We start from the raw sequence: 15,389 nt of genomic DNA on the forward strand, positions 1-15,389 counted from the left end.
TTACAGGCATTAACTTAGGGCGCACTCACATTATCCAAACCAAACCATGTCCCAATGCGATTGTCACCCCTCCCTACTTTCTCAGATGCACGCACTCACCCTGTACTTTTATTGATCCGAGCCCAGGCGCGCTTTAGTCATTAAGATGTGATTGTTTTGAAAAAAAGCAGGAAGTAAAACGCTCTCTTAACACTGGAACCCACTGTAATGATAAGTCTGTGTTTTTTATTCAGAGTCGTTTGGTGCGCGATTACAGACAGCCCTCTCACATGCCATCATATTGCTTAGTTGATCATATTGCATGCCATCATATTGCTTAGCCAACCCAGTCTCACCCCATGTCGTCAATATTTGAAGACACTTGACCATTCGTCAATATGTGACGCGGAGGGTATACCTTTCGCGTCATTTTTTGACGAACTGGGGACTTCAATACTATTATGTCCGTTGCATTCTCTTCTCCTATTTTCTTACCATTTTCGCGTCGGTTTAGGGTTAGATTTACATAATGACATCCCTACCCAAACCTAACTCTAACCCCAACGCCAGGTGACAACTGTTTCTAACCCCAACGCCAGGTGGGGTACAGAGCGATCACACTTGTCAAATGAACCAGGCTTTGGGGGTCAAACACGCCTGAGCGCGGTTTGGTTTGGATAGTGTGAGTACACCCTTACAGGCTGTGAGTCTGATGTGGGAAGGATTATGATAATGTCGGACTTGTCTATATCACCAATCCCAGGAAGTAAACTGTTGCTCACAATCTCTGTGTTTTTGTTTTCCAAGAAAAGAGATTACATTGGAGACGATACCGTTTGTACCTTATCGGCTTATCGTTAACATAGTAATACAAACTTACACACTAAAGCAAATGTAAAATCGTGAATTGGACCATTGGTCCTCTTTAAATAGTACAGAACCATTAGATTAGCAGTATACTTCTTGATTAATATCTTAACTCTTCAGAATCAGATTACAAATAACAGGTATCTCACTACTGAGTAGTATTATTTCCTACACTGGAGGCCCAGATGAGTTGATTCAACTTAAATAACATAAGTTAACTCGCTGCCCTTAAAATGTCGAATTTGCCTTGTTAAACAAACTTAAAATTAATCAGGCAATTTACATTTTTCGTTCACTAAATGTAAAAATGTCTCTTTACAGCAAAATATCCTTGTTAGATTAACAAAACATTTCCTGTTCTACAAATGTTCAGTTAACAATATGAGAAAGAAACTTTATTTCACACATCTTATTTAACATGAAGCACCACAAAATTAATAAGCAACAATGATAACAAAAAACAACAACTGCAGTAGTATAAATAAAGACAACAAACAGCAAAACAACAGTATCTGTCATATAACAGTATCAGTTAATTTATGCATGCTGCAATGCATGATGTGTAACATTTTCAAATCCAGAGATTTAAATAAGCTTAAATAAATTGATTCACCTTATAATTTTTTTTGTTGAAAGATAGAAATCATCAAATTAATACATTAAACTAAAACACATGGTAACACAATGGAGGAAATTTTTCAGGGTTTAGGTTAAGTGTACTTATTTATTTGGGTTAAAACAAAATGAGGGTTAACTGTGTATATTGTAAGTAGCCTACTTGTACTTTTACAGTTTTTGGTTACTAATAATTTTCTAATGTATTTTTCCTCCACAGAGATGAAAAACGTCCTATTACATTTTTAAAATGTTGGGTTATTTAAATAACATATTTACATTTGACCCAACACAACCCAGCATTTTAGGTTAAAAAAACAATCCAGCATTTTTTTTAGAGTTCACTATTTATATACAACTCAACTTATGCAGATTTTCTTTCCTTCATGCTGTCTTAAGGTGTGACTGTAGGATGGAGGCTTACCATAAGCCTATCATTGTGGTGGCTGTGACCTCTGTTATGTAAAACTATTGTTTCACTTCTTTATTAAGCACTAATGAGGGCAGCCAGTTGGAAACAGGTCATAATTAGATTGGGTTGACCTGTGACCGTAGCATTCACATCTACCAATCCCTGCTCTGCTCATCTCTTAGCTATGTAGTACTTCTGAAACTTTATGTAATATAGTGGACTCCCCAGGGCGTGAGTATGTGTGTAATACTTTTTTAGTATAATTCTGCCACATTAGTAATTATGATGTGTGTACGTGTGTGTCCGTGTTTTGAGGAATGACAAAAGCAGCAATTTGGGATGAGAACAGCCTCATTTGTGATTCAATGGCACCTTGTAGTGCCTGAGGTGAGGCGCTCATTCATATTCACAATCACACCCTTTCATAACTGCTCCCTTTCCCTAAACAAATCACTGAAAAGCTTGTCATTCAGTTTGTGTTTTACACGTATTCATTTGGCAGATGCTTTTATCCAAATTGACTTACAGTGCATTCAATCTCTACGTTTTTTGTTTCCTGAGGCTCAAACCCATGACCTTTGTGTTTCTAACACAATGCTTTACCAGTTACAGGAACAGTTTTTCAGTTGTGAAAGTTGATATGTTGGTGTAAGGTTTTACTGTAAAGTCTTAATATTCATTTACGCTCTACTACAAGTTTTTTGAGGTATCGGTGTTGAGTGTTTCGATGGGAAAAGCAATTCCTAAATGTTATGGCACATAATCCCCATAATTATATGTATTATTTATTTACTTTAATTACTTATTATCAAACAAGTGACTTCTTATCTGGACTGCTCAACATAAGCTGACATTCCTCTCAGGTTTCAATTGTCCCGAATTCTCGTTGTTGCTGTTTTCCTAGAATAGAGGTGGAGGGGAAGTGCGATTGTGTTTGAGGAATTTGAAATGTTCTGAGTGAGGGTGTGCCAACTTTGGAGGCTTGTAACTGAGGCCCTGTGTACATACAGGAATTTGATTCTCCATGTGGTCTTGCTGTAATGCAGACATCTTACAGAAGGGTTTGCCTGTTTACATTCTTGCAGGATTGACGCAAACTCAAAAATGTTTTGGTTTCACAGCACCCTTTAAGAAATGTAATGATTGATAATAGTGAATTCGCTTTTCTGTGAGAGAAAATTTGCCTATTGATTCTAGTCTTTTGATTTTTGGGCTTGTAAGCTTGGGAACACATAAAGTATGTATATACAGTACATTGAATGCACTGTAAAGCCCGGAGTATAGTCTGTTCTTTACATGTCGAACACACAGTAGGGCTGTCACGATTATAAAATTTGTCTGGCGGTTAAAGGAATAGTCTACTCATTTTCAATATTAAAATATGTTATTACCTTAACTAAGAATTGTTGATACATCCCTCTATCATCTGTGTGCATGCACGTAAGCGCTGGAGCGCGCTGCAACGCTTCGATAGCATTTAGCTTAGCCCCATTCATTTAATGGTACCAATCAGAGATAAAGTTAGAAGTGACCAAACACATCAACGTTTTTCCTGTTTGAGACGAGGGGTTGTACGGGCAAGTTTGGTGGCACAAAGTGGAGCGTGGCGCTTTTCTGAGCGGATTTAGAAGGGTAACTATATTGTATGACGTAATAGCACTTTTGGGAGTAACACTCTCCCTCTCCCATTATGAGAGGGAGAAAGGGGAGCGGATTTTTCAGGCGAGTCGAAGTACTCCCAAAAGTGCTATTCCGCCATAAAATATAGTTCCTTTTTTAAATCCGCTTAGAAAAGATAAAAATAAAAATATCTTCAAAATAAACTGACTAACAGGCTTTAAATAGTAGCCAATCCCAATAAGGTCACATTAGTACTGGACCACATGTCTGTATTAGCTGCAAAAAAAATAAATTCCTTTCAGATCCTTAAGAACAGCATCCTTCACTTCCCTAAATTTGGAATTGCTGTTTTGGAAAATCGTAGTGCTTATCAAAGTTTTTCGAAATTTCTTTAAATGCTGTTTTTTCCACTGTATTTAATGGCTTTGCAATGCATCTCGTTACACTGTAGGAGCACCATCTGATATGGTCTCATTTATACAGGTGCTGCAGCTTCCCCTTGTGTTTTTTAAAGAGATGTGCAATCATTGGGGTGGACTGAAATCATTGCAATTGCGATGAGATGATTATTTAATCATTGTGACAGCCCTACCACACAGCCTTGCAAAGTATAGTTAATTTGACTCATGTGTACACAGACGTTCAACGCGTGCGCATTGCGACAAAATGCAATGTATCTCCTGGACTAAGTACTAGATTGACCTGTAGGCCTATCTGCAACCTACGCGTACAATGTACGCATGCAGAGTTTAAAAAATTCGTACTGTAAATGGAGTATACTTTGGCCTTAAGTCAGTTTGGATAAAAATGTGTGAAAGTGCCAAATGCAAAACGGCATACATTAAACAGTTATCTTTATTCGTGACTGTGATGTTTCTCTAATATATGTGCACTTCTGCATTAAACTTGGCCTTTTAGTTAATGATTATTGTTTTTCAACTACAGGCCAATTCTGAAAGCACTAAAGCGATTTCGCCAGTTAGCATTATTCTGATGTTCAGCTATTTCCCTGCGGATAGCTAGCTGGGAATAGGCTACAAGATTAATAAAACTGTCATACTACAACTCAGATATAAATGTAAAGCTAAAATTGTGTTGCTTCCCAGGAAACGCACATACTGATAAAATATCTTAAATGTGCTCTTGTCAAATTCATTTGTCAAATGCATCAATAAACTGAGAACTGCAACTTCCTTTCTTTCTCCTCTTCAGCTAATCTCCCGTAAATCTAAAAAGTTTCTGGTAGTAATACGAGAAGCTGTACATGCATTTTGATGTTTATTTAAGGTGGAGGCTGTCATGCTGAGTGGAGGGTTACTTCCCAAAACTAGTATTGGATTTCTAGCATCAAAACAGCACACTAAATCAATGATCAGTCATCTTGTCCAATAATATTTCATGGCTGTCAGGTATGACCAGGTATGAGGGTCAGTTTTCAAATTCTTGTCTTTCTTCGTTCTTCAGAACCCAAATGCAAAAGTATACATGATCTGTGCCTGGATTGTTGTTTAGGCAATTTTAGGATGTTTACTTAATATTGTGTAACAACTGAAACAACATCGATATCCACAACAAGAAAGTAGAGGAGTAATTGCAAGACACTTAAAACACATGACACGAGTATACAAAGTCGAGTGCAGTTATTTATTTACCACTTTTGGGTCATTTTGAAGCTTGGAGGGTTTTCTGTTTACTATGGTAGTAGAAGGTGGTCACCATCCACTCCCATAGTAACCGGAAAACCCCAAACAACACTTTAAAAAAATCTGTATTTGTGTGTTCAGAAGATCAACATGAGTTGGTAAATTATAACAAAGTTTTAATTGTTGGGTGAACTATGCCTTTAAATCCAAAAATAACAATGGCAAATTATAATAGAATTTTATTAAGCAATCTCAAAAACCAAACAATAAAAGTGGGCCATGAAATAAATGCAAAAACATCAAATTTCCAACCCAATCTTGTGTTATTGTCTTGAAATAATTGATTAATGTATTCATGCTATTGACACAGATTTTCCACTGTTTTTCGTGCCACTGGAGCACGAATGTCTTTTTCGTTGCACACAGCACGAATTTCTCATTGTTTTATCCTATTTTTTTACCATTGTCGCTTGGGGTTGGGGTTAGAATCTCTTTCTGTGACATCCTAACCCAAACCCCAACTCCAGGCGAGAATATAGGGTATGCATTGATGTCACCTTTTCACGTGACCACACCAGAACTCGCCCTGTTGAGTGGCAAACGTTCAACAAAATGGCTGGTTTTCATAGCGGGTGCTGCGAAAATGCCAGTAAAACTGACTATTATCAGCTTAAATTGAATTAAGTTGGACTTGATAGCAGAGGTGGACAATATTTAGTTACATTACTTACATTTTCCAAGCATCTGTGCTTTATTAGGTTGTTTGTATTGGGAAAAACATTATTTCACTACATTGTAGAGCATTAAATCATACGGTGTATTCTTTAATATTGGATATTAAAATTTATTTAATACCTAATTACATTTAAATTGTGTACTTTTACTTGAGTAAAAGTATGTTAATGTACTTAAATATTAAATGTAAAACAAAAACATATTATTTATGAAATGTAATAGAGTAAAAATTATGATAATATGCTTTGGAATGTAAGTTTTCCAAAGAAAAACACAGATAAAAGTAGAAAGTAAAACCTCTGCTTGATAGTGACCCTAGCAACTTGTCAACCCACCTGTGGTCTGTGGACGTTGGCATAAACGATACATTTTCTTCTCTTTTCGGTGTTTTTTGGCAGTCTGTAAAACGATAGCTCAAAATTATTTTTCATCTGTTAGTACAGTCTATCATACAACAGCTTTTTCCCATTTCGAAGCGTTTTCACAGTGTTTTCACCGATGTCACGCTGTACTCAAATGCTGCCGCTCTGTCTTTTGCCACTCAGTGGGCGTAAACGAAGTCCCTCTAGCCGACAGTGACGTCATGTGCATACCCTCTATAGTTTTAAAAGCGAACGAAAAACATATAGAAACCAATGCATAAAATTACATCCTAACGCAAAACCCCGAATCTAACCCCAAGCGACAATGATTTAAAAATAGGAAAAACAATGAGAAAAAATATATAAAATGACACAATAAAGAAAGTCGTGCCACAGACAAGAAAAACTGTAAAACAGTATAACTGTATAATTAATAAGTTACTATAGTAGTCTATCAAGCTGTTACAAAGAGCAAAAGAAAAACATTACAAAACTCTAATGTCATCCATATGTCCCATGTGCTATATTTCAATTGTTTTGAATTTATACAGTGTAAAACATGAAAGTTTGATTTACCTAAACTTTTCATTTAAATTTTTTCATTTAAATTGAGGAATTTTAAGGAACAAATACTTCTAAATATACTTTAATTGATAACACCTAAAAAATGTAAGTGTAATTAAGTTGAAAAAATCTATTTTTAGGTGTTTGAAGCATTTTTTTTAAAGAGCACCTATTGTCCGATTTATGTTTTTACATTTCCTTTGGTGTAGAAGTATGTATTAATACATGGTAACGATATGCAAAAGGTACAAACCCCAAAGTAAATAATGACACAAGTTATTGTCTTCAACATAAATCTCTTTTCTTGGACTACAACAAACACACAGATTGTAGGCAACAGTTTACTTCCTGTGATTGGTGATGTAGATAAGGCCAACATTATCATAACTCCTCCCACTTAGGACTCACAGCCTGTAAGTTAACTCCTTTTAGCAACTGAATCTTTCAAATATGGTAAGGAGCGTCACATTTCCTGCTGACTTCAGAAGTATTCTGACCAATCGCAAAGTACAGATTAGCTGGCCAATCAGTGACACAGAGCTTTTCAAATCCATACATTTCAGGAAGAGCTACAAAAATGCACGGTATGTGGAAAATAATGTTTTTTAACCATAAACCACGTGAACACATTGTATTATACCAAATACACAAAATAACGTATTTTAGCAATGAAATAGGTGCTCTTTAAGTTTATCCAACTTTCAATTTTTACAGTGTATGAAAACTTTGTGTGGGGAACAAAACATCAATTAAAGCCATCATTCACTAAATAACAACACAGAAGCAGCTTTAAAGTCAAATAGAATTCTTATATTATACCATATTGGACATCAACATTAAAAACTGTTTTGACCTTTTGATATGTGAGCTACTTGGGAAAGATCTGCAACTGGTTTGTTCCTCACACCGTTATCTTTTAGCTTCAGTCTTTGTATATAAAAAAGACCAAACATGATAGTACAGAATAATAAAGTATTTTCCCTGTTTACTTTTATGGTTAGCCCACTAAGGAATCAACTTGCAGACTTTTAGTGCTTGCCATGAGTTAGCACTAAAAGTGAAGTTCTCGTACATGTAAATACATCCCACAGAATTCCACACATGTTCCCCCACGAACAGCACAGAAAATGTGAAAAATGTGTGCAGATTCCATGTGGGCCTACTGAGGGGTAAACAACCCAAGAATGTTACCAGTGTTGCCCAATAAAGCATATCTGCCCTCAGACCACGAGTCCATCATGTTCCTCATTAATTACATCGTTATGATGGCAAAGAGGTCAGGGGTCACAGATGGAGAGTGAGCCTATTTAGGGGTCAGACACACGCTTATCTCATCCATCTAAAAGCAGGAAACGATAGCGGACTCCTTGTGTGGATCGGCGGGGAGAAATGGAGGCATTCGTGGAATTCAGCACGGCAGCAGGAGACTATACAATAGGAGTGAAAATGTTAATGTGTGCTTACAGGCATTAAGCAAAGCCTGTGAACTCCTACAGAGTTAATGGACAATCACATTCTTTTTTTTACCCAAACTTGTTTGATCCTTTATAATGCACCAACAGATGGGGTCATTTGCATTTATGCAGTGTTTTTCATACCATCTTGGTATAACCGCATACCATCCACAGTTGTGGAAATTCACAGAACTATCATTGTGGAATGGGGAAGCGCATTGCTTTGGGTTGGTTTTTTGTTGTCTTTGAGGTCCTTTCTCCATGTTTGTTCACTTTGGGTGGCAGAAAGTATTAAAGAATGAAAGCTCCAGGCATTTACAATAAAAAATGTGACCCTGCTTGAGTCTGGATTTCACAGACAGGGACACAAATGTTGAAACATAAAGACACAATAAAACAGTTGCAGACTGTTTCACTCTGATAAAGGCAGATAATATCATTTTAGGAGAGGTAAACTCAGGCCCATAAACCGCTAGCTATATATCAAAGTGGCATGTCATTAGGCAAAGTTAATAATTTACGACTTGTTACTACTATTTTATACAGATGAGTGTTCAAATATCAGGTTTAGCCCAGATGTACAGTATTTTTATATAAATAATGGACCATTGAATGTTGCATTTACTAAAAGAGGATGAAGTACTTAAGAAATTGAATGAAATAGACTTTCAGTACAAACGTTCATTATTAACATGAAGTCAAGGCATGCACAGACACTGAATGACATATGAATATTGAAATCATATGAAGTGTTGATTTCTCTTTACTGAGGAGCAAGTGTGATGGGTCACTCTTATCTCATCTGCTTTCATCCATGTCCTGAGAAGCTCCGGGCCTGTGCATGACATCAGTCGCTCCATTGCACTCCTGATGGGGGCTATCTGCAGGTCAACGTTTTTCCCTCCCTTACCGACCAACACACACAATCACATTCACACAGGCACCTACACAATAGCAGGATGTCACAGGTCCTGCCCTGAGTACTAACTTACGGGCATTTTGGATCACGGTGTACAAGTAAATGTATAATTTCTTCATTCCGATTACTGACCGCCCATTTGTACCGTCTCTCTAGTTTGTCATCTTTGGTTTCACTGGCTGCGTGGTGAGGTGGGTCGGTCAGTACATTCCATTGGCCGTTGGTAAAATGTTTGTTCAGTTGGCTCACATATTTTCTCAGGCTGTAACATATGACTATGAAAACTCTTTAAAAAGCAAGGTTGAAAAACACTTGCTTAAGTTTAAGTTTTTTCTGTTTGCCATCAGTGACATTTTTATTTTGAATGTGCTTGTGGATTCTGCCATATTTGTCAAGCAGTTTTCAATGATTGTAATTAAGATATTGATGTAAAAGAGAAGTAGTTTAAAAATCTACTGCTGTCGGAGCCGATGTGAACAGTGCTCCGTATGGTGCTAACGCACTTCCGGCGACCCGAGTTTGAGTTCCGTCTCGAGGTCCTTTGCCGATCCCATACCCCTCTCTCCACCCTGTACTTTCCTGTCGCCTTTCAATTACTACTGTCTATCAATAAAGGCAAATTGGCCCAAAAATATAACTTAAAAAATATCTACTGCTCATTTGTATAAATTAGTTTCTAGCACAAGTGTCATGTTGTTAAACTGACTCCACTACCGGGGCGTGTTGGGAAATGAAAAATATAAACTAACCATTTAAATTACCTACATGATTTTACCGTGATACCATTTTTATTTGTTTTAAATAATTGATAAATCATCATAATGTAACACCCACCCCATGGGACATGCCACTACTTCCTGTTTTAATGACGTCACTAGAACAGTCTGTTGACTAACTAACCTCCACCCACAGGAATACGTCAGTCGCCAGCTAAGCTAACGGCAAGCTAAGCTGTTATGGAATCACAACACACTAAACAAGCTAGACAATCAGAACTCGAGACGTATTTCTGAAGGAGGAACTTCACAGAACAATGAAGACATCAGCCCGTATTTAGGAAAGTGAAAACAGCGGTATACAGATAAGTCAATTATGTGAAAAATACCACGTTTTTTTACACGTGAAACATGAACACATGTTATATTGCGCACTGTAAACACAATCAAAGCTTCAAAAACACAGAAAGAACAGGAGCTTTAATAATAGACGTAGGTGCTTTATAGAGCTTTAACATGTTGAGTCCCATATAAGCCATTTAATTGACCACATTTTTATATAAAACGCTTTGTATCTGTTCAGACGGAGTTATAAGTTATATACAGTGACGATAAAAAGTATGTGAACCCCTAGGAATAAATTGGTTTTCAACAGTGATTTGCCATAAAATCCTCATCTACAATGTGTATAAGCTGACAACACACTAATTCTAGTTTCTTGCGTTTTATTTTTTTAAAACACCCATTAAACATTCGAAGGAAACCTTTGGATTTAATAGCTTGTTGAACCTCGTTTGGCAGCAATGACTTCAAGCAAGCGCTTTCATTAGTTCTGAATCAGACCTGCATATCATTCAGAAGGAATTTCTCCATTCCCCTTTAAAAAAATGATTCAACTCAGACACATTTGCAGGATGTCTGGTATGAACCAAGTCTGGGGTTTGACTAGGCCACTCCAAATGGCACTTTTGTCTTAAGCCAGTTTGTGGTGGATTTACTTCGATGCTTAAGGTCATTGTCCTTTTGCATCAACCAACTCCTATTGAGCTTCAACTGGCGGACAGCCACCCTAAATGATGATAGGATATTTTATTAAACTTGGGAATTCATTTTCCACTCGAAGATGGCAAGTGGTCCAGGCCCTGAGGCAGCAAAGCATGCCCAAATCATGATGTTCCCTCCACCATACTTTGTTGGGATGATGCTTACTGTTGGTAAGCTATGCCCTTTTTGCGCCATAATATTGTCCCTGAACAATTTAACTTTTCTCTCATCAGTCCATGAAATATTTTCCCATAAGCACTGGGGTTTGCTAAGGTGCTCTTTTGCAAACTCCAGCTCATAGCAATGTTTTTGGGAGAGCAGCGGCTTTCTCAGTTCGGTAGTGTTCTGCCATAGACACTGTACCTGTTCAAAGACTTACGTTTGGTAGACTCATGAACAGAGTTTCAATGATATCTTGAAATCTTTAGCTGTTACTCGTGGGTTCTTCTTTACTTCATTGAGGTAGTAGCTACAGTATTAAACTATCTACGTTTATAGACAACTTGTCTAACTGTCAACTGATAGATGTCTAAACATTTTGAGATTGTTTTGTATCCCTTTTCAGCCTTATGGAGTGCAACAACTCTTGTTTGAATATCTTTAAAGAGGCATGGTTCACAAGAGCTGATGCTTCTTAAGGACAGTGATCTTAAAATGTTTGAGTGTCTTTTAATCAATCAAAGTAGCACTAAACCACACATGTAAACTCATTTGATTAATTAGACTCAAGTTTGCCAGCTTCTGATACAAATTAGCTTTCATTAAAGTAATTAGTCTATGGATTCACTTACATTTTCCTCAAGCACTGTGAATGTTTAATGGGTGTTTTCAAAAAAGAAACAAGAGGCTGGAGTTATTTGTGTGTTGTCAGCTTACGCACATTGTGTTTGTTTATTGTTGTGACCAAGATGAAGATCAAATCACATTTTATGGCAAATCACTGTAGAAAACCAGTTTATTCCTAGGAGTTATATCCACATATTTTTTTCTTGCCATTTACATTTAACATGACGGTATGAGGGTGAGTCAATGTTTTTCATTTTTGGTGAACTATTCCCTTAAAACAACAAACACATAGAGAGCAAATTGAGACATAGGTTCGCAACTCTCAAATAACAGACTATAAAATTGGCCACACGGTGTGGAACCAAAAAAATAGCTACATTGTGTAGACACTTAATAAAATAAATGAAATGAAAAGAATGAACAGAAAATGTAAAAAATTCTAAGAAATACGTGTAGGGAGTATTATGAGAGTGAAAGAATTATAAAAATGATTTAAAATGAAGCTTGATGTTAGAATCAAAACCATTAAGTCAATGGTAAGACAAAAAGAGAGACAACAAGACAAAAGGATAAGTGAGAGAGAGGGAAAAAGAGACTAGGGACAAAGGCCACATTTAAATCAAGTGATGTATGTGTCATAGACAAATGTGTGACTTCTCATGCTATTTTTGTTTATGGTCACTATTTCTGCATTTCCCAGCATTCCAGAGATGCATCATAGAAGCTAAAGGGGGACGTCTGGAGCTGTAGACAAGAAGACTGCTGTTTACCACCCTCTTAGTGGCTTCTGCTCCAGGGCATAGCAGTATGCGGTACATTTGTCAGGTGAGAGTCTTTACATGACCAACATTCCTTTCAAGACAAACGTGATCTCATTCACTTACACAGACACACACTCAGACAAGTCTATAAACACATTGAAATAAGGCATATGCACATATATAGGATCTAATTACATTTTAAAGGTGTGTCTACTCGGCTCACAAAGACTCCATGAACTACAAAGTATACATTTGTCACAATTGTGAGAGTGATACACACACACACACACACACACACACACACACACACACACACACACACACACACACACACACACACATACACACATGATAAAGACATCCCATATAGTTCCATTTTTTTAATACAATCCAAATTATATAATTCAATGATCTCCTATCCTTAACCTAACTTAAAAAATAATCTGTGTGCATTAGTGAAAATAGAGGAAAATATTATTTGGCCATTTTTTCTAGTAAGAACCACATAAATGTATATTATTGACATGTTTCAAAAAGGTATGTCAGCCCTACTCATTGGGTACACACCACACTGGCCACAGCTGAAGAGCAATAGATATTTGCCAAGACAAGAATGTGGAAATTCAGGTTTGCATTGAGTTAGTCCAGACAGTGGGAGTTACATTAAACACAAACAAACACTAGCATGCATTCAGGCAAGAGTCAACTAGAGAATAAAACTATATCCTTACTCTCTAAACATTATATTTTTCCAAAAATGTACATTAAGACATTAAGTAGTGTCACTTTGCATTATGCATTTGTAAATGTTATGCCATTTTGTTTATTACAATATTTTTTGAGCAAAACAATATTTGTGTACACTTCATTTTTTCTTCACAATGGGTAGTACTTACCCAGACTTACCCAGGAAAGTCGTGTTAAAGTCTTGCAAAATTTGATTCGTGTCTATGGCACGAAATTCAGCTTTTTTCTGTTTTTCTTGTGTTTCTTACCATTGTCGCTTGGGGTTAGAATCACTTTCTGTTACATTTTTATACATCCTAAACCCTACCCAGTCTCACGATAGTCTTTTTTCGTGATATTATCACGAATTTCTGTGTTTTTTCGTGATCGTATAACGAATTCCTGTTTTTGTGTGATTATCACATATTGGTTACTCAACTGCTTTTTCCTATTTTTAAACCATTGTCGCTTCGGTTTAGGGTTAGATTTGGTGCTTGCATTAGAATGTCACTTTATACATTGGTTTATATTTTTTCGGATTTATTTTTTTATATGTCACATGGCGTTAGTGTTACAGTTGAGTTTGAGTAGGGATGTCATTTTATATAAATCTAACCCTAAACCGAAGCAACAATGGTAAGAAAATTGGACAAAGCAGTTGAGTAACCAATAGGCCTACGTGATAATCACCCGAAAACAGGAATTAGTTATACGATCACGAAAAAATGTGGAAATTCGTGATAATATCACAAAAAAAGTGACTATATAACGAAATTTCGTGAGACTAAATCAAATCCCAACTCTAGCCCCAACTCCAGGCGAGAATAGTTTTAAAAGCCGAAGAAAAACATGTCGACACCAATACATAAAAGTACATCCTAACCCAAACCCCAAGCGACAATGATTTAAAAATAGGACAAAAAATGATAAAACAGCAATGAAGCTGAATTTCGTGCCATGGACACAAATAAATTGATCAAATTTTGCGTGACTATAGCACGAATTTCCATGAGATCATGTTGCACTTACCCATACTGTGTGACAGCATGCCCCAATAGCATTCAAATAAATGTTTTTTATTTATTAAGATACCATCAATAATGATGAACATTGGCTGCAATAATAACAACTTTCAATAATAAACCTAGAACTATTTGTTGGAGCCAAAAGTGTTTTTACATTACACTACAGTCTGAATGAACGACTTTTAGCAAGATTGAATGAACATGACTTCCCAACTCATGTTTCTCTCTCCCTTTCTTCTGTTTTTTCTCCCTTTCTTCTGTTTCTTTCCTACACTTTAACTTCCGCTCTCTTTGTATCCATGGTAGGACATTATTCTGAATGGCAGTAGGAGTAATCTGCAGTCTCAGGTATCTAAATGGAGTAAAGGCCTAGTGAAGTCCTGCCACAGACATTACACTCCTCTTATTTCTTTTTTTGGCTTTATGCGGTTTTAGCTGCTCTAGTTTAACGCAGCCTACGGGTATGAAGCCCCATTTCCTCTTGCCCAGTCAAATGGTAATTACACTCTTTTATGTTTAAAGGTGAGCCTGCTTTCGGCCTTTAACTTTTGTGATGTGGTTATTATGGAAGGAAGTGAAAGAAGGTGTTTTAAAGAGTTTTTTCATCTCACGTTACCCTTGGCTTGGTGTATGTATGTCAAGCCTAGTGTCATTTTGGAATTAAGTTTTATAACTTGGATTCTGTAATCCAAATAGTATAGTTATACAACTAACAGTGACACATCATCATTTTTCTATGGTTAGTGTGTAAATGCTGTTCATGAATCATACTTAATTGGAGCATAAAATATTTAATTACTTAAAATATTTTTCATGCTTTGTTGATGATTTTTTTCTCTCCAAAAAAAACCCTCCTCCTTTGCGAGGTTTTAGGCACGTACATTGTTGCCGTGTGTTTTTGTCCTCTTTTAAAGAGGCGTCTGTTTAACTTCCACTGACACAGTTTCAAGGGTCAGGCTGTGTGTGTTAAATGTGTGTATAGCCGGAAGTAGTCGCTCCAGACGCCTGGCTGGAAAATAGCAGGAATTGCGTTCTGAAATCCCAGGAAACATCCGTAATTTTTGACCGCATTCCTTTGCAGTTGACTGAGCGCTCTCTCCCCAAGCTCCTCCCATCAGGAAGTGTCTGACAATAGGAGCAAAATGCCAGAAACAGACAGGC

Source organism: Misgurnus anguillicaudatus, chromosome 8 (assembly GCF_027580225.2).
Source record: "Misgurnus anguillicaudatus chromosome 8, ASM2758022v2, whole genome shotgun sequence".
Lineage (NCBI taxonomy): Eukaryota > Metazoa > Chordata > Actinopteri > Cypriniformes > Cobitidae > Misgurnus > Misgurnus anguillicaudatus.